Source organism: Calonectris borealis, chromosome 2, assembly GCF_964195595.1.
Source record: "Calonectris borealis chromosome 2, bCalBor7.hap1.2, whole genome shotgun sequence".
Lineage (NCBI taxonomy): Eukaryota > Metazoa > Chordata > Aves > Procellariiformes > Procellariidae > Calonectris > Calonectris borealis.
In genome coordinates, this window is record NC_134313.1 from 62,756,566 (window position 1) to 62,776,707 (window position 20,142).

The window sequence follows — 20,142 nt, forward strand, 5'->3', positions numbered from 1 at the left end:
CCATTTGAGATTTTTCCAATAATTTCTGTGAACAGAAAACATTTAAATATTTTGACACAAAAATGTATTATTTTATTTAGGTTCCAGGTATATTTAATAAAATAAAACAAAACAACTACAACAGTGTTCTCTCTGCACACTCAGTGATGAGGACATCAGCCTGCAAATAGGAGAGATGGATTGAAACTTCCTCTGCCAAAACCAGAATGAACATTTGCTACCGTTGCCTCCTATCATTCTTATGCCTCTATGCCAAGCTTTACTCCATAAGATATCCTTTGAATCTGTCCAAGTTATTCTAGTTTGGATTAAAAAAAACCCCTAAAACTAAAAAAAAAAAAAAAAAAAACCAACCTAAAACCAAAAACCAGACAAACCCCAGACCAAAAAATTATTCATTGATACAGAAAGAACACAATGACCGAAGTTCAGTGATTCGCATAACTGCCTGGATCCTAGACAATGCTTTAAGAAATCATAAAATGAAACAGCTTAACTAACAGTGAAATAACTTAGTAAGCATAACTTAACAGCTCAAGTATTGTGAAATAACTTCACAGAAATTAAAGCAAAGAAAAAAATCAGCACATCAAGGTTTGAAAGAGAGTGGTTAAAATAGTTCTATGACTGATGCATATGAAAGTGAACATAATATTCAATGTGTTCATATTTGAAATTTGTAAATATTTGGCTAGTCAGTAGGCATACATGAAAAAATATGTGAATCCTAAATATTTCATTAATTTCTCATATGTCTGAAAACTTTCTTTTTCTTAATATTTGTCATTTGACTATTAAACTTCAACTCATTGAAAAATGAAAAATTAAAATCAATACTATTCCATAAGAAATAATTTAGCAACCATAAACACATAATCAACTTTAAATCAACATGTAAAATGGGAATGGTAGTGGTCTAGTCACCGATCAGAGACCTGCCTACAAACATATGCCCATACTAGTGTCCAGAGAACAGAACAGAAAAGTACCAAAGTTGGTCATAGTTTCCAAGAATAGATTAAAATCCCCCCAAATACCTCTAGTTCAATCGTCTGCCTAAAATATTTTGGTAAATGAAAGCCTGTGACAAATAAAAGACAACAAATAAGCATCAGCAAGTGGCTGCACCTGTGGGTTCAAAGAGACTTAATTAAGAGTTTAAAATAATAAAGGCCTGAATCAGGAGCGGAACACTTTCTGTATGGATATGAGTCACTGACTTTAGTAAGTATGCTTGCTTAGATCCTTGAAGCTTCTTTGGTGCCTATCTGTCTCTGCAGGATCACTATATAGATACCCAGCCCCAAAACAAAGCCTCCCAGATACCCAAGGTCCTGCCTATCAGTGTTTGCAAAGCCATCCAATTGCTGTTGCCAGCTCACAGCTATCAGACTGGTTGGTCCTCTCACTCAAGCCCAAGTCCCAAGTGCCTAAAGTAAGAATCTTTAACAAGGTAGAAAATCATAGCATACTAGCTCTCTAGGTGCACTCAAGTCTATTCTTACCCCTCTTGCCTTCCAAGACCTGCATCATATGAGTTGGTCTCAGGTAGTCCATACAACAGGGCCACCACCCTAAAGAAAGAGGCGTGGGAGACCGAGCACTAACAGGAAATAGAGATATGGTTCAAAGAAAGGTTTTGCCTCTCAGCTTATGGCCTGTCTAAACAACTGATGCGTCCTGATTGATGACCTCCAAGGCAGGTTACTGCCCTCTATCCAAGGAGTCTCCTCCTGGATAGAAACAGTTCCCCTCCCTGCCTGACAGCGAGGTACGCCAAGCTAAGGTTGATAATCCCTTGGTCTCAGCTGGAGGTGCTTTTCCCCTCTGCCTCCGTCTTTTTCCCTAACACTTCACTCAGCGTTCACTCAAGCTGTCCTCTCCACATAACTACAGTATCTTACTTACGCATCCAACATTCCCTGAAATGTACAAAGAAGCTGTATGCCTGATGCAGGCCTGAAAATTCTGAAGCGTAGCACCTTTATGAGGATTTAAGCATTTCCAGAATTTAAGCCATTTAGGTTATTAAGTTTCTTTAAAGGCCTTGACTTTGGCCTTTACTGCACAAGCATCTCTGCGATAGTAGTTTAAAGAGGATTTTTAAATTTCTGGAGTAATTGGGTACTTACAATAGTACAGACCACATTTACCTTTTACAACATTTTTTTTTTTTTAATATTACTTGCATTACAATAGACTGACATATGATGAGCATTGACAAAGTCAAGTGGTGTGCCTGCTAAGGCTCTGAAATCTTCATAGCTTTCAATTGCCCATCATGCCACTAGGAAAGGGCGAGGATTGAAGAACAGGGCATCGCAATCACAGAAAGAACACCTGTAAACTGGCACTGATGCAGTTCCACTCAACACTAATATATTCGGGAACAATAGAGAAATTGCAGTAATCAAGCATTTAAGGAATCCTTTCAAGAAAAAGGAACACAAAATGACAGCCTAACAGGGGATAAAGGAAAGAATCGGAAAATATGGAATTGAGATTAAAAGTGTTTTGGTGAAAGTGTCATCTAGTGGAAAGTTGGGGTAACTACAATGCTTAAAAAACATTTTAGCTACTCAACTTAAGCATGTGTCAATAGGCAGCCCTAAAGTTCACTTTTTGCACTTGGTCATATAATTGTATTCCTTTGATCACTGGACCTCGAGTTCACCTTATTAACGAACTCACAATTTTGTAGAAATAGCAATGAGTGATACAGTAAAAAGTTACCTGTCAAGTTGGGATATTTGAAGTCATTAACTGGCATCACTATCTGCTCCCAAGAGTTCAGGAATATTCATGTCTAACAAGCAAAGGGGATAGAGAAAAAAAAAAATTGGATACCATAGGTTAACTCTAAAATAAGCACATGTTTGTCAGGAATCCACATCCGACATTTAGAAGCTTCGTATTACAAGGGCAATAGGCTGGAAAACTAACATGAACTCTGTCACAGAACACACCCACAAGTTTCTTAAAATTTTTAAATCAATTTGCAATGAGGGTGCCTTTCATTAAAGAACCTGAAAGCACTGGCAGCTACTCTGTTGAGTGTAAGCAAGTATTACAACACCCTATTTAGAGATGAATTAGGACAAAGAAATACTTCAAAAGAAATCTTAAACGAGAAGCCTGTATGTTTTAAGAAGTACATGGCAGCTTTGTCTTTCTAGAAGCTGGAGGAAATTAGTAGCATTAAATAATTATAGGTGGTTTCTGACACAACACCACCACCAGTCTTCATACAAAGAAACCAAAAACTCCTTCAAGGCAGCTCCCATCCAAGCTGGTCCATAGGACTCGCTTTGCGTTCTGATGGAACTACTTGCTCTCTTGTCTCAGCCTTTTGCTGTGTTTCCATTAATTGCCTAAGCCACTTTTTTGCTCCATTTAATAGGATGTTTTTTCCCAATATCCACAGTGCCAATGAGAAAGACACACACACCTATAATGTTGCAGTATATGCAGAATGCAGAAAGGTCAAACAATTATAGGATGTGTACCTCATAAGAGCAAGCAACAACATCATTTGTGCTTAAGGCATATTGTCATCATATTTAGAACAGAACCCAGGTAAAATGCTAACCTGAGTCATACTGTAGGCCTTACTTTTGTACTTCACCTTTGCTCTATAGCACTTCTATATATTTTTTTTTTTTTAATTGGCTCTTTTTTCATGCACCTTAATAACAGTAGCAACGGTGACCGGGTTAACTTAACAGAATAAAACTATAAACATTGCATAAATTGCAATTAATAAGTTTCAATAAAAAAAAAAATTTTGATTTGTCTACCAAAAAAAAACCAAACGCCTTTTCACAAACTGAAGCTAGAATTTATAGCTGAGTAATTTGCCAGGTAACCTACTCTGGGTACTGTAAGTTCACTTTCAAATGAGCTTGTTCAGAACTGTATTTAAAAACGGAAGCGGAATAAGCTAGCAGTACTGTAAATTCAAACCTCAGCTCACTAAGCAATAACTTTCCCACACAGAGAAACCTATAAACCATCAGGCCTGTGATTATAACCCACCAGTCTAACTGCCCAAGCAATGGAGTAGATACCATGGATCTTTAACTGGACACGCAATGCTAATTGGAAAAGATTCAGTCTGAGCAGTGTGAGTTGAAAGAATAAAACAAGGAGGGACATTTCCTGGGTTGGATCACAGGAGGTTTGAGGCTCTCTGGAAGAATGCAAGTTGGCTCCTATTCTGTTCCTTAATTTAAAGCTTCAACTTGTAACGAAGCTCGCTTGTTGTTTAAAAAAAATGCATTTTCTCCTCCAATGCTTTTTTGTAGATGTTAATTTAAAATTTCTTTATATAACAGTAGAGCTCAACAGGTCTAAAATATAGATCTCCATCCCAGCAAAGAAAGTAAGAGTCTCGAGTACTGATATTTACAATATAAAGAGCTCTTGCTTTTACCTGGGAACTATCTAATGTTAAAAACAGAGATGAGGAAATATTTTGGTTCTGACAAACTGAGTTCAATACCTGCCTGATGTAACTTTTTCAAGATTTCTAAAATTTCCCATGCATTGCTTATTTTGAAGTTAAAAAATATGTAGTTATGGTCTGTTTTTATTTTAAGCAGTTGGGAGTAGACGACTCATAAGTTAAAATTAACAGGGACAGGCTCTTAAAATTCTTGGCCATTTCAGATCTTTATAGTGGACATCTTACACATATACACAACATGGTATATAAAGAAGATAGTATTGTGTACTAAGAGTAAGGAAGAACCCATGTATCAGAAATGCAAACCCCAATTTTTATTCTTTTTTAAATATACATACAGACACGCGCTTTCTTCAATGAGAAATAGCATAGTAACTCGCTTGTAGGCTCCAATGTCACGTATTTTTGGTGGGGAAAGAAACAAATATATTTCAACCTATTTGCAAACTTTTAAACTTTTTTTTTTAGATTATCAGGCTTGACAGCTGGTGATTCCTCTGCTCATTCAGGAATGATTAGATAGCAGGTTTGGGCAGACAAACTAACACATTTGCTGGAATGCCAGGCAATGACATTGATCTAATGGTATTTGCCTCAGCTTTCAGAGCCTTCCCAATAGTAAGAGGTTAGCAATTGATTTTAGTGAAACATGAAGCTCTGTTTTCAGCAGTATAAATACAGCACAAGACATAGAATGAAAAGTTGTCAAAGAGGGATAGGGAGCTGGAAGCGCTGGTTTAGATGGAGGCAGGCAGTAGAGCAAGTCAAAGCCATAGCTACTGTTCCCCCATGTTGGAAGTAATCTTCCTGGATTGGTTTTAGATATGTAATAGGCTCCATTCTACTTCTGATTGCTCATCCAACTCATACTCTGCTCCTCCAACAGATTTTTTACTTCTAGTTCATTACTGTGGCATGAGGGACAGGCAGCTCAACTCAAACACTGATGGTAATGTATGAAAGGATGTCAAAACATAAGCCAGGACTAGCACGAAGACAGCTGATGTCTCTCAATATGAAGCAGTAAATACTTCCAGCTCCTGTACAAGCACGGTGTACAAACGTAATCTTAGAATGATGCAGCAAGTACTTCCAACTCTTTTACAAACACAGCTGTACAAACACAGGTATAAATGCCAACACCTTTTCTTTGAAGGCTCTTGCCTCCCTTTACTAGAAGTTCCTGAGTCAGTAGGCTTTCTTTACTTCAACAAACATTCTTGGCTTGCTTTCACATCTCTGCCTCTTGGCAAGATGATCCTTCATGTGTCATTTAGCACCTTAATATATAATGGCCACAATCAGATTTTTAACAAAACCATTTCATAGTATTTTATCTCTTCTACAATAGTTTCTGATACACACTTCATTTTATATTTATTAAGCTTTACTAAGCAAAATACCCATTAACATATTCTATAAAAGCTATATAGGTGCTACCGTCTTCAAAATGAAAAAGTATCATAACAAAAGGAACTACCTTAGCTTAACTTAGATTCAATATACAGTTTTTATTCAGTAAGCATTAGACATAGAAAAGCTGTAGTACATACAGTACTACACAACACTGTGGCAAAACATTCTGTAGTTATTCTTGATTCAGCATCAGTTTATACTATCAAAAGATATTAGAGAGTTCAAAAGAAGATAGCTGGTTTGGTTGTTTTTTTTTAGCAGGATGCAGTATATAATGTCATTATGCTCACTGGACTGAATTTTAAGTAAGTTAAAGATCTAAGTTAAGACAAGTGTAAGGTGCTAATTTCATCTAGTCATGGTTTGTTTTGTCCTGAAAATTGGCATGGACAACTTGTTTTCACAACTCTTAAAGAAATTCCTTCACACGTTATAGAAAAAAATAGCATAGGACTGAATATGCATCCTTTTATACCAAGATGACCAGTAGTTCAGATATGATTGGCTACGTACTGTTCCCCATTATACATAGGCAACTTCTTCACCTAACACATCCGAGCAACAATTCATGATGCTGAATTTTTCGCATATTGAATTATTTTCAGTAGAAAATCCAAAGTAAGATTCTGCTTTCAGTTACTCTACAGTAGTTTTAATTCCTAAGTACACAAACCTTCCAAATTTCAGCTGATACACAGAAACAAAATCCAGCTCACACCTTTCTTCTTGGCACTTGACTATCAGAACAGTGAAAAATACTTCATTAACCTGGCAAAAAAAAGTAGAATGACAACTTAATTGCATCATGAAAAGAAGCAGGGAGACATCTACACACCCAGGTATCACATATTTCAAGCAGCACCTTCCAGTTTTTCTAGTCAGCTTTTAAACAGGGCTATATTTTACGGACATACTAAAATGCTTTGGGCTAGTTTACTACATACAAGCATGGACTTTCTGCATGCTGAAGTTACAGTAGCCATGACCTTGGTTTAATGCCTTTTAAATTAATTCAGATGTCTTCAGTAATGTCTTTGTCTAATTCTGCTTTCAATTATGTTTTAAAACTTTTTTTTAATATCAAGTTTCTCAGCTTCTGTGCAAAGAAACTGAATATTCACAAGATCTATCACAAATAATTTTGCTACGCTTAGAAATCAATAAGAATATCAAGTTTATTCTTTGCTGGTTTCGAACACCACACATTAGAGAGTGCCATCCTAACATCCCATACAATAATCTGAAATGAGTTCTTTTTTCATAAGCACACATCCAGCTGAGCAATAATTACAGTGAAATATGCTGTCATCTTCCCAAAGAATAGTAATTAGGGATGTGAGCCTGGATGTCTTGTATGCTTATGGAAACATTTTTCTTTCCAACTAATGATCATCCAAACAGCAAATCATTAAAAGGAAAATGGCAAAGGGTGTGGATAGTGGCTGTCATCAGCCTTGTGCACCAGCTCCAAACTCTGTCATCTTCCTTTGGAAGAGAAAGCATGATGATGCAAAAGTTAAAATTCGTGTTTCTTTGGAGAAGAAAACAAGTACAGGTAATTAATCTTGTTATTTATTATTGGTAGTACTTAAAGACAAATCTCCCATGTTTCTCTCCCTTTACTGATCTGGGAAAACATCTTTGTATTAGACTATCCTTATTATGTGGGGCAAAGAGAGTCAAAGACCACCTCATACAAAAAGTAGCCGTGTATCTATGATTATTATAATAATTTAAATCAACACCTAAGAGCACAGGCATGTAAGTACCTCTCTGTCTGAAACCTTAGAATCATCACCAGCTTTCCTTTTTCTAATCAGACCAATTTTTAATACTCACATACAAGTGTGAACTGACTGTCAAAAGGAATGAAAAAGACCTCCTGGGCTGTATCGCTGCTCCATTGCACTGGAAACAGGAATCATTCCTGTTACGTACATGGGTAACAAGAATCTGGAGCTCTTTTTTTGTTTAATGTTTCAATGTCAAATAAACATTTAAACAAAGTAATTACTACCAACTCTTTGTATTATTTTTATTATTTTTCAATTAACACTACAAGGGCAACTGGTACCTTTTTTGCAGTTTTCCAAGTGACACCTGCCAATCTGTTACATGACCAATGCACCAATAACAATAACATTTTCTTGGGACTTAGCAGAACCAGCTTCCAGAGATATAGGAGAAGCTGCTTCAAACCAAACAGAGTTGGTGTGACTTTAACTCTTATCTCCCAAATCACATGTGATCTAATCCTAAAGCCCTTACGGCAAAGTTTTCTCCTCTCCACAATTTAGGTGAAAAATCATAGTGTTAATTAAATAAGCACCTCTTTCTTTCTCTTCTTTTTTTTTTTTCTCTTTTTTTTTTTTATCTCAAGTACAGCAAATTTCTGTGCATTTCCCCCTCAATGAGTGAGCACATTCCAATGAAAACCATTTTTTTCATCTACTGCTAATTTTGAACTTGTTCAGAAAAATATTTTTTAGAACATAGGACATGTCAGCACTGAAAGAAAGCTTGATAAAAATTGTGAAGAAGGAGACAGCAAAGCAGGACTGAGAGACTATTGTTTAATTAAAAAATGCTCCCCTCTTCTAAATACTTTGACCAATGTTGGTTGGTTTTTTTTTTTTAAGAACAAATAAATGTCGTTAAAACTATTAAAAATTATTCTTCTACCAAGTATTTGTTTTTCTTCCTCCAAGGAATAATACATTTCAGGTTGTGCATTTGTTAACCAATATACTGCATACAAACCACAGGCATGTTAAGACACAAAGCAACATACTATATTTCATCAACCTCACCGTGATGAAGCAGGTTCGTACATATTCCTGAAGCATGTTATTGCCCACTTTGAAGAAATTCCAAAAATGTGTTGGCTGCTACTCATGCTCGGGATATAAGAAGTTTTAAAACTGATAACACTCCACAGCAATATAATTTAAACAAAAACCCAGTAAAATACTATAAAAGATAGGACATAAGATTAGAACAATAATGTGTTAGGGCGTTATGCAAGATTTACAAACACCTTAGTTACAAGCTGCATTAAGCACTACAAGCAGGCTAATAACACACGGCTCATGGTTTAATCCCAACACAATAACCAGAGATATATATTTTTTTAAATGTTTGATGTTTGACATACAAAACTGTAATTATAGGGATATTCCCATTTACCTGTGCGTAAGTAATAGAGAACACTTTATAAAGCCTCACGTACAGAAAGAACACGCCTAGCAGCACCTCAAAGAGTATGTCTATCTAACATTTGTCATTTACCATGGTCAACAAATCACTCTTGCAGAACAGGTTACACATTTGTACTGAAATTCGACTGCCTTCATTATGACATCAAAGAGCTTCCAATCTAGGAAAGCATCAGGGCTGATCTGGATCTCAGAACTGGTTTGTCATTATGACAGTATTTCTCTTTAACCATTTTTATTTTTACGGACAAATATGTATCACAAATTACGTATTGTATGTTATACTAGAATAGATATACATTTTACCAGTCTTTTCTAACACTGAATGTATGTCTAACTCCTCCGTTACCCTTTTTTTCCCTTTTGTGTAAAGAAGTTGCAATACATTTTCCACCTTGAAAAACAGAGATTTGTTAGATCTTTTAATTAAGTAAATCCAACACATCCTTTAAATTCTCCCTATATCTCTGACCAAAATATATTCTTCCCATGATTTTCCCCATACACTTTCAATTCGTATTTATGATTTGGGGGAAACCATGATGAAGTTATGAATGATGCTCATTTGTTTTGGAGTCATTTATAATCTGCTGAAAATTAAATAATGCTTTCCTGTTCTTCAGTGTTTATCGATCGAAATTAATTTTGCTTATATATCAATCCTTGTTTACACCATGAAAAATCTGTATTTAAATCTGTATTCTGCTACTGTACAGACTTTTGAAAAGTATCTGTTCTGACAATCCATCAGTACAATATAAAACTTACAAAATTTTGGCTATATCTGGCATGTTAAACACTTAACTTTTTGAAACACTCAGCTGACACTCTTTCAAATTAATTTAAAAAAAAATATTCAGAAACTCTTGGAGTAATAAGAATAAGCAAAAATGACAGAACATAACAGAAAAATAGCATTATTCCTTACCATACATATTATTAACTGACTGTGACTATTCCTTCCCACACTTAAGAAAAGAGAAATTTAAACAGATTAAGCAGTCAAAAAATAAAAGCTCTTCCATTATACAGAAAAAAAACGTCTTTAATGATTATAAAAAAATTTAATGCTAACTGTACTCTAAGTTAGAATCTAAGTCTAACTTCTCTTTTTTTTATTAAGAATCACTATAAAACACTGGGTTTAAAAGGTAATCTAAACACAACTGGAGTAAAATGGCTTTTTTTAGAATGCCATGAAACAATAAAAAGCATTCATTAAAATCAGAAATGCAAAAATGTAGCCAAATAAGCTATATACAGGCACATTGTTGAATCTTTTTGTGACTTCTTTGTCCACCATTAATTAGTTAATTTATTATTAATTTCAAAAGAAATAGGCGAAGAGTAATCATAACTCAGCAAGTGCATTGTCAAACCCCTGGGGCTTTTTTCTTTTCTTTTTCCTATTCGTGAAACTGGCACAGAAAACAAGCATTAAAAATAGAAAATATTGGGGGGGGGGGGGGGAGGGAAGACCTACTGTAAAAGTTTTTGTTGTCTTTCCAGCAGTTCCTACAGGAAAATTATATACAGCTTATAGTCAGACTGCCGAAGTATCTAATATTTATGTATTATAAGCATGATACAGACATAAAATGTGTTGTATGAACAGCATTCAAGCACCTAAGCAGCTGAGACTGTTGTCTTCCTTTACATTGGCATTGCCTTTTCTTGGTGAAGAAAGTTGGCTTAAAGATCTTACATATTGCTCTACCGAATTCTCAGAAAAGGAATTTAATAGTACTGTTGGGAAAATAGGTAAAAAGTAGCTCACACTCCATTGTCTTGAAGTATATAAAAAAAGTTAGCTGGCAGCTCTAAGAGTTGCATTTCAGTAGAAAATATGATGTAAGAATCCCAGAAATTCAGTTATGTGACAATTTCATAGTGCATCACATTAGAAATGTTTCTAGAACAGGACAGTGTATCTTCATACTAGAAATGCATACTTTCACAAACTACAGTTGAGTAGAATAGTATGAGGAGAAAGATACTAAAACTAATAGACATCTAAATATAATCCACTTTGTTTTGCTGCCTCTGTCGTAAAGACAGACAATTGAAGAGTATCCCAGCATGGAGAAAAATAGCATATTCATGGATGGGCCACAACAGTAAAAACAAATGCATTGTCTTACATTAGTCTAATGCTCCAGAAAAAAAAAAAATAGGGCTGGTTTGGGATTTCTTCTTTTTGGTTTGGAAATGTCATCATCCTGTCAACATTCTGTACGCCCACTTGGAACAGCACAGCAGAGTAATTTTCAAGCAAATTCACCATTTTAGGTGCATGCATTCATTACCTGTCTACAGTAAGGTATTATTTTGGATTATTCAAAAGACAGCTCAAGATGGTAATCAAAGCATTTTAGAAAACTTGTTCATAAAAATCAAACAAATGGTTTGCAGCAGATAACTTAGCTTTACAACTAATATTCCAACTTTAACTTAAACCTCTAACAGTTAAACACAGAATGCATGAAACTATTTTAGAGCTGAATCAAACCCATGATTCATTGTAGCAATGTAGCCTTTCTTTTGATTCGTAGGGAGTTTTAACTGACAATCATCTTTCTCTCAAATGTATATGTTAGAATTTTAAACTGTGTTGACCAATTATTTTCAAATATAAAGCATGAAAATCCACTTCTGGGTTTTATTAGTCAGTTGTAACTAATGAGTCACAAAGCACTTTCTGAGTGGTGGGAATCATGAGAGGAATATGTTAGAACATTTGCAAAGAGAAAATATTAAAGGAAGAGACTTGAAAATATTATTTTTTGAAAATTCTTTTTAAAAACACTATGCTTTTTTCCATTGAATTATTTCTAAATATGTAATTATATTTCAGAAACTTCCAGTGGCCTTGCACTAGGAGGACTGGATTAGGCTGTTAATTATTAAGATCCCACATTAACACACAGAGTTAGATTCAGAGACTTGGCATTTACTAATATTACCATATTAACAGAGAGGCACTGCTGGAAGATTAAGACTCGAAATCCCAATTAAATTCCATGGTCTGTTTTCACAAGGAACTGTCCAGAACTGCGTTAATTTTTGTTGAAAAATGCATAGTGTTAACTACAGAGGTGTTCTTTTAACTTTCTGTGGAACCCATGGTATTCTAAATCTATTTTTCAGGGAAGACAATCTACATTTTCTCTATTAGCCTCCCCAGTAATTGAGTCACATGCTGTTAAAAAATTGAATTATACAAATGATTGACAGTTGTAATCTTTTTCTCTTTTTATTCATCAGTGTCATTTTTTCCTGAATCTCAGAAGACTTAAAGAATAGATAATTAACAATCCTTTAATATTGCCCTTGTGTGAATATATGAAACTGAAAAGACATAGATATTAATTTAAATAAGCATATTATCATTGTTACCTGTGTGATCTAGTAACACCTATGTGATCTAGGTATGAAATTTTATTTTATTAATGACAAATTTATTTTGAAGTTTTATATTTTGTCTCCCATTGGGATTCTCAGTTTTAGACACAGTTCAATTGTTTCTATACTTACACTGTCCACATTTAAAGACGTTTCATAGCAACTGTGTAGATACATAGAGTCTATAAAATTATAAATTTAGATTATTTACCATTATGCAGCAAGTTACTCTAGAACAGCATAAAGGTGCTGAACAACCTGATAGTCAATGGAATGCAAAAGCACTGAGACAGAAGTAAATTAACTTAGAATTCTGTTTCTTACAGCTGTGTTGCAGAGAGTTGACAGGGAGAGGTTATTTTGCTTTGAACAATCTGTAGATTGGCTTCTGTTAAAGTTAAATATTACCTTAGTCTTTCATCTCCAGAGACCATGGTTCAAATATTTCAATGAACCACAGTTTACCAGACATCAACTATGGTCCTGCAGGACCAGACTAACACAATTTTTTGTGGGACACCTGAGCTGTGGCATAGCCTAAACAGCACCATATAAAACCCAAACATTTCAGCTCATTGCAGCAGACATAGATAGTAGAAATTACACTAACTCGCAGTCTTAATGCCGAAGCTTTAATAATCACGGGCAAATTAACTTAATTTGTTAATTGTGATGTTTGGGGGTTGCATCGTACAAGAAAGAGTTTGCCGAATCATCATTCTTCCTGTTCCATTTCTGTAGGCTGCACAGAAATTTAGAACTTGCACAACTAGAAGTTTGCTAATATAATGCCATTGACAAACAAGCAATTCACAAAAAAAAATTACCTTGCGAAAAGGTAATAAACTACAGTGGTAGAAAGCTTTGAAGAATCCATAGAGATCTTATAGTTCTGCTGAAGCATAAACTATTTGGACTAATTGGGATTTATTCTTGTGAATATTACAGAAGCACTTGTCACGTCTAAAACAAGCAAAACGAGATGTTTTCATTGTGAGAACTACCCGCACAGCTTATCAGTTGCACAGGACCCAGTAGTTTGTTTCTATGTTGATATTTGTGTTAACAAAGAAGGGGAAGGAGAAAGATGTCTCCATGAATACACCTTGGCTAGATAAGAATCAGAGCGCCATTACAGCATTCTGGAAAAACAAAGAGCATTAGCTATGCTCAGTTAAGATAGTTTTGCCAAGAGAATAAATATATCAACTGCACTTCAACAGTAACCATTGTGTTTTCCACAGACGTTGTGCCATTGCATTAAAATGACTCACTTCTAGATCACATTATTATCTGCTTTCTCTAGATTTTACTCAGAAGTATAAAAACAGGAGACAGGGAGGAAAGAAAAGTCCTCTGAAAAAAAAATTGTTTTTCATTTTGAAAAATATATGTTTTGCATCCGTATTCTAATCAACTAGACATCAATCGCTGATCCAAAGATTAACTATATGAACAACAGGAATAGCAGATAAATTTATGTCTACAGTATTTTAATCACAGAAATTAATAATTGCCTAGAGGGAAAGAAGTAATTTGCAAGACCATGTTTATCATCTGAGGTCAAGACAAAATTGATCAGCAAATGCTTATCTGTATGGTCTTCATTGAAAGGAAGTCTTACATTTTTCATTATCTGTAGTAAAAATTCAAAAGAGGCAAATCTAAAATTATCCTGTTTTTTTAAATATAGGAGTGGAATGTGACAACTCCCAAGAGGAAGGTTCAAAGACAAGACATTTTATGTACTGCATATAAATCTGTTAAATTTCAAATCTGTAAGTTACCTGTAACAAGCTTTCCCCTTATTTTAATAATAAAATATCCTATTAATTTCAACTCAGCCAGTCAAAATTAATGAAAAAACCTATGTAAGATACCAGAATATTGAGCATGTTGGGCTACTAAGGAAACAACATCATTATGAAATAGCCTGAGAGGTCACGCAGTAGCCTGAATGAGATTTTTAACTACAGATTGTTTCATCGTTATCTGATATTTTCTGTATATTTCTGACTAATACATACGGAGGAAAAGAAAGGAGAATCAAAAAAAGCTTGGAAAAGGGCAGGGGAAAGAGAGATGGTAAAAGAGTTAGAGGGTACAATACAAAAGGAAAAGAGACAATGAAAATTAGAGGAAAGGGGAAAAGAAGGGAAACAAAACAGAATAAGTTAATATATATAATAGGCAAGTGACCAACTGCAGCAGGACTAGGGAAATTATTGTCCCCTTGTACTCGGCACTGGTGAGGCCGCACCTTGAATACTGTGTTCGGATTTGGGCTCCTCACTACAAGAAAGACATTAAGGTGCTGGAGCGTGTCCAGAGAAGGGCAACAAAGCTGGTGAAGGGTCTGGAGAACAAGTCTTATGAGGAGCGGTGAGGTGGGTGTTGGTCTCTTCTCCCAAGTAACAAGTGATAGGACAAGAGGAAATGGCCTCAAGTTGCACCAGGGGAGGTTTCGATTGGATATTAGAAACAATTTCTTCACCAAAAGGGTTGTCAAGCATTGGAACAGGCTGCCCAGGGAAGTGGTTGAGTCACCATCTCTGGAGGTATTTAAAAGACGTGTAGATGTGGCACTTAGTTTAGTGGTGGACTTGGCAGTGCTACGTTAACGGCTGGACTTGATGATCTTAAAGGTCTTTTCCAACCTAAATGATTCTATGATTCTAACTGATTGAAGAAAGCAGTCTTTTCAGCTAACAGGAGTGGTCAAGGCTGTCATTAGTCATCAGCATACATCTCTGGCCACTGCTGGTTAAAGGTGCCTTTTGCTTTTCTGTCAAGTTACGAGGAACATAATATATATAGCATTTGGTACTGTATCCTCTGTTCCTCCAAGATGACAACCACAATGTTCTCCTCTAACTTGGGAAAAGTGCTTCCGAAATAAAGCATTGCAGACTTTTCAGATTTTCATTTGACCTTCTCTTGCAACAGTTCTTAAATGTATCTACCTCATAAAGCTCTTAGATTCTCATACGGAAAATTCTACCAAAAAAATTGCAATTGCTGCGTGCCAGACAGATTAGTCTAAAATTCATGTAATTATTTTTCACTATACATAAAACACATTTCTCTCCTAAAATGCAAGTCTGAAAACCCTGTCCCTTTCTATAATGTAGCTCCTGTTTCTCTTAGTTATTTGCATAGCTAGTCATGCACAAATGAAAAGGATTGCTGAGTCTGGACTCAGACTTCAAGCATTCTGTGGTTTTAAATGTACATGCAGAACTGTAAAGCAGAATTTATCTACAAATGTATAACCTAGTGAGTCATCCCATCACTATGACAGTGATTGCCCACAGTTACACTCCGAGAAGTGCATCCTTCCCACTCTTACCTAGTTTTATCCTGTGCAAGATGCATTCCGCCTAACATGACAAGACTTAAGATTTTTCCTCTTCCATTTTAACTGTCTCCTAGCAAGGAGAGGTTATACATTATACCAGGAGATGAGATACATTACAAACAATATTACTGCACTGCCGCAAGAGGGATCATGGGATAGCAACCCACAGTTTCTTCACTGTAAGGACTCAGCCAAATCACCTTTGTTTTCTGGAGGAAGCAAGCAAAGGATGAAATAAATACCTAAGTCAGCATAGCCAGCTTGTCATGAAACATCCTTAAAAAGTTTCCCACTCTGCTGCTGCCTCCAAAACCTCGTTGCTCTCTCATACCCTGGCATACTGTTCTGTCCAAAGAGTTGTATTCACCTGGATCGTTCATTTATCCACTTACAGCACTGCTTTTCCAACAGCTTGTGTGGCCATAATTTGAAGGGCAGCATACAAAGGCATGAGGATAGAAACTCCTTAAGCCAGCACCGTCATTAAAGTTGCAGTATAATGAAACTATGGCCTAAGTAACTTGCCTAAAACTGCACCCCACGTCAAAGGAAGATGGCCAGAAACTGAACTTAATGCTCCATGGCATGTCTACACTCTAATTTAAACATGACAGGGCAAGTTCACTGCCCAAGGACCAACAGGCACAGACCAACCTACATCTATGGTCATGAACTCACTGTCCCTAAAATGGAGTGGCCTTGTCCTAGCGTCAAATGAGCATGCATGAGCCTGAGCAGAGGAAACACCCCACAGGCTTTTGTGTCTGCTCACCTCTGTACTTCATGTATTCTTCCTCACCTTATGATACATCATCACAGGGATGCAATGACGACTTTTTGAAGTGTTTAGAAAGAGTCCTTTCCCCTGTGTCTTCAGAGGGTCCTTAAAACTATCCACAGCAGCACTCGTTCTGCATGTCAAAGCTGAGGCTCCTGAATTCTCTGCTACTGCCACTTTTCAGGCTCATGTTCATTGTGGCCAACTTCCAACTCTTTCTGAAAACCATTGGGGCTAACCCACGTGTGTGCGACAGAGGCTACCAGAGCCACTGCTCACCAGACACTGCTCGGCGCAGTCGAGCTCCCGCTGCTGGGAAATGACGTGGGAAAAGAAACTGGTGTTGGAGCTCAGCCGTGCTAGTTCACACCAAGGGTCTCCGCTGAGGCATTGTTTCTCCTAAAGGGAAGAAGTGAAAAGAACTGCCAGTGCTATGGAAACTTTTCATTTTTTCTTACCAACATGGTGCATCATATCCTAATATAACCTTAGGCTTATCAACACTCTTTTCAGAAGACTGGAGTGACAGAGTAGCATATTATTTGAATGTGAATCTTACAAGTTCCGTTATTTTGTTATGCACTTCCTTTATAACTCTTTCCCAGCCTCCATTGCACCTTAACATGAGGAATAGTCTTACTTTAAGATCATCATGCCTTTAGCCCTCATTGTGAACTTCATTCCCCTATGAGCCTTCCTGCACGTTTCTAGCCAAGATCACACCTTTGGGATGCAACAGTTAGGGATGTCAGTATGAAAAATTCCTCCCACCTCATAACCATTATTTACAAAACTAAAAGAAGGCTTGCAACTCCTTTCTTGGGATCATTTAAGCCACAGATAATCCTTCTCCATTAGCTAACACACAATGCCCACATTTGATTAATTTTCCATACAGGGCTTGAGCATTTGCAAAGCTAAGTGAGCAACTCCAGGTCTTATTTCTAGTATGTCTTAGCATTTTGATTTCTGACAACTGAAGCTGACACGGAGTGTCACTGAAAGAACCCTGTGCTTCTGCATTATGCTTGAATTCCAGGTGCGCTCTGGAAACTAAAACCCAACACAAATTAGCATGAATGCACTGACAGCTTTCCTCTTGAAGACAGAGGAAATACTAAATTGTAACAACACATGATGCAAAGTGCAAAAATACTATGTTCAGGTCAAGATTTATATCTGCATTTAAACCCTGTTCTAAAAATCAAGTATTACTTACTCTCACTCTGCTAGAAATCCTTCTGTTTTAGATCATGATAATGTGATACAAGAAGCTCCCAGATACTTAAAGATCCATTCCAAAGAGTATTTTTCACATTCTGGTAATGTCTGTCACAGGCACTCAACACAGAACAATACTTCTGTTTACCTTTTAGAAAATACTTCCTTTTCTCCTTCAACCCATTCTGAAAGCCTTTTGATATTCTTACTTCACAGTAGGATCAGATAAATCTTAAGAAGTTAACACCACAATACCGCATCATCTCTTGCAACCTGTGGCATTTGGGATGTGACTGAAACATTTGGGGATTTCATAAATGAGCCATGAAGAATAAAAATATCCATTCCTTCCCCCTTTTTTTTTTTGTTTTAAAAGTATATATTTTTAAAAGGGAAGATATGCATCAAGTATTGCCATCTCAAGGTTTAACTCAATTCTCAGGTGTTTTTTATTTGCATAGAGCATAATTTCGCATGAAGGGACAGCATAGTTTATAACTATTTTCTCCACTGAGACTCAGACACAGCTATTAAATGATAAGTCTGCCGAAGGCAATTAATCTTTCTCTCCAGGTCAGGAGCAACTAATGCATTGTCAAGGACTTGTCTGGGCCAACAAATATTTCTCCCATCTTCTGCAGGAAATACCCTCAAATTTAATTTTCGTAGTGACTGAAAAGAAGGAAGTCTTAGCTTTCTTCCACTTTACATAAAAGGAGATCTCTTACTTCAAAGGAGAATTCTGTTCCTAGAAACTTTGTTTCTATACAAACCATCTACATGCCTTCCCCTACTTGAAATGCAGTCTACCATAGGACCACCTTTTTTCTATAACTCCTCCTGTTCTAACAAATGTTCTATTTAGGTACAGGAAAGTTATTCTGATACTTGAGGAGTTAAATGTTTTTTGACAAAAAAAATCTCAAAAAATGTCTTATAAAAACACTCTGATATTTTGATAACTTCTAAGTGTTTTGTTTTGTTTTTTTTTTTCCTTTTTTTTTTTTGCAGAGATTGCTTTTAGAAAATATTATCTAATAAATTTTAACATAGACGTAAGGACAACAGCATATGTTTAGTGAGTTGTGTGATCCTGCAAGAAGTGCTAGTAGAAGCAGCTCAACTGGCTTGATGTGCAAAGGTAAGATCAAAAAAGACTATTTACAACAGCAAAGAGGAAATAAACAAAATTAGCCAGTAGACATCCAAAACCAGTCTGCATTTCAATTTTTAATGTACAGTGTACTATTAGAGAAGCATACTATGAAAAAAATTAAAGATTAACTAAAAAGTTACAGTCAGTTCTAAATCAAAATTACTCTGATAAAAGAAAAAAAATTACTTTGGGAGGGGATTAAAAACTTAGGTACCGAGGTCTTTTTATTTTCTTTTAATATTGAGTCACTTAAAGTTTTTACAGTCTATGAACAGTACATTGTCTGCTTTGGATTAAGAGTCAATATTTACTATTCAGGTAAAAAGAATGAAATTGCAGCAACTGTTGCAATATTATTTTTTATTATTATTAAAAAAAAAAATTCTTTAAGATGAAAATACAAATCCTACATTATTGATTAGATCTCTAATGCCTGAAAGCATTAAGACTACAAGTTGCCACCTTTGCAAGAATTTAAATATACTCTTAAGTTATCATTCCTTTAAAGTAGCAGTGTAGCAACCTAAAATGAGAGAGAGTTGTTTTTTGTTTCAAACAAATGATGAACATTAAAGTACGTTATTTTGAGTGACTTGGAGTGTATGTTTCTGCTGAGAAACAGCAAAAACATCCATAAATAATCTTGACTGGGTAGTAATGCTACTTGCTTTATGTAAGGCAAACTTATCCAGCCAAAGGCTTTCTGTAAAGTAAATGGAGATACAAGATTTCTTTTGGAAGGACTTAAACTTCCACTAGCTATGCATGTATGTTAAATGTAGCTCACCCATATCAAAACGTAAGACACAGATATGAGAATACCTGACCCTGCTCCATTCCTTTCTCCCATTCCATTTCTCCTGTCTAAGCATTTTCATCCCCTTCATGTGTCAGCCTGAGTGCTTACCAAAGTTTCAATCTCTTAACTCAAGACAGGTAAATGACCCACCATTTTGGTCAGGACAGTCATTAACCCAGCTGAAGACTATGCCAACCTTGCAACAGGGGCTGCCGAGTACTAGAAGTGATGCAATGAAAGTGAAGTGACAGAAGCACGCACTAGATAAGCAAAACCGTTCTCAGTACAAATAAGTTGTCAAATTACACGCTCGTTCAGTGATGTTTTCTCTC

At 36.0% G+C, this 20,142-nt stretch overlaps 1 long non-coding RNA gene across 1 annotated transcript; it reads right to left on the reverse strand.

Moving 5' to 3' along the window:
• Window positions 1–1,355: 1,355 nt before the first annotated feature.
• Window positions 1,356–6,728, reverse strand: LOC142078214 (uncharacterized). Its single transcript, XR_012672157.1, has 3 exons — window positions 6,555–6,728; window positions 2,734–2,806; window positions 1,356–1,574 (listed from the first exon to the last, which is right to left on the reverse strand). It is a non-coding gene; the product is annotated as an uncharacterized LOC142078214 (long non-coding RNA).
• Window positions 6,729–20,142: the final 13,414 nt, after the last annotated feature.